Source organism: Tupaia chinensis, unplaced genomic scaffold, assembly GCF_000334495.1.
Source record: "Tupaia chinensis unplaced genomic scaffold, TupChi_1.0 Scaffold000282_1, whole genome shotgun sequence".
NCBI classification, from domain to species: Eukaryota; Metazoa; Chordata; class Mammalia; order Scandentia; family Tupaiidae; genus Tupaia; species Tupaia belangeri.
The window spans coordinates 1,361,838-1,362,889 of record NW_006159765.1 but is presented as its reverse complement, the minus strand read 5'-3'; the positions used below and the strand labels follow the sequence as shown (position 1 = coordinate 1,362,889).

At 46.2% G+C, this 1,052-nt stretch overlaps 1 pseudogene; it reads left to right on the top strand.

Annotated features, from left to right (window-relative positions):
• The first annotated feature begins 228 nt into the window (after positions 1–228).
• On the top strand, positions 229–697 carry LOC102473399 (proteasome assembly chaperone 4 pseudogene; annotated as a pseudogene).
• The last annotated feature ends 355 nt before the right edge of the window (positions 698–1,052 follow it).

Here is a 1,052-nt window from a genome sequence, read left to right as displayed (position 1 = left end):
TCAAAAAAAAGTTTAACAGAAGCTGCATAATTTCTTTTAAAAATAAATTTGTCGAGGACTGTCTGTTGATAGTATGTAGGATATTTTTAAATTGACTGGTGTGCAGTCTGTTCATTATGGTAAAGGCATATGATATACAGTGATTAAATGTATAAAATAAATTTAAAAAATAAAAAAATCAGAGATTATAGTTTTTGTTTGTTTGTTTGTTTTAATGTTCAAAAGTGTATGCACACACTGAAGAAAGAAAGGCTCTCTCTGGTCTGGCCAGAGGAGGCGGCTGCGGCGGCTGCGGGGCTGCAGAAGGGCGGACCAGCGCGGTGGGCCTGGGCTGACCAGGGGCATGTAGGGGCCGCGGGCGGGGACGTCTCCCTGCACACCTTCAGCGCGCGGCTGTGGGAGCAGCTCGTCCACTTCCCCGTCATGCGGCTGACCTACTTGCTGTTCCTGTGCCACGCCGCACCTGTGCAACCTCCCCGTGGCCATGTGCAGCCGCTTCGACCCCATCCCTGTGTCCACCTCCCTCTTCGGAGACACTTCCGACACGACGTTCCCAGGCCTCGCCCAGAGCCTAGCCAGGAAGACCAACAAACAGGTGTTTGCCAGCTATAACCTTTAAAAAACAGACAGTAACTTCACGTTACTTGTAGAGAACAGGATCAAGGAAGAGATGGAGGCTTTTCCGGAAAAGTTCTAGCAGAGTGGCCGAAATGAGAATTTGTAATTATGTACGATATATATTTCAATAAATGGATTTAATTTGATTTCGGGAAAAAAAAAAAAAGAGAGAGAGTGAGGGAAAGTGAGAAAGCACCCCCTGTATGCGGCATGGTCACAGAGCAACCCCTGTCCTCATTTCTCCATCCCGTTGGGTTTTACACAACCACACATGATGCTGGCATATTTTTCCAGCCACCAGGTCTAGGACTCAAATGAATGGTTCATTATATGGGATCCAGCTGCCTTAAACGCCAGGACATGATCTGGCCCAAAGCTAAATGATACTTTAAGTGTAGACACTCCTTGGTAAAGATTTTATGTAATGGTGACTT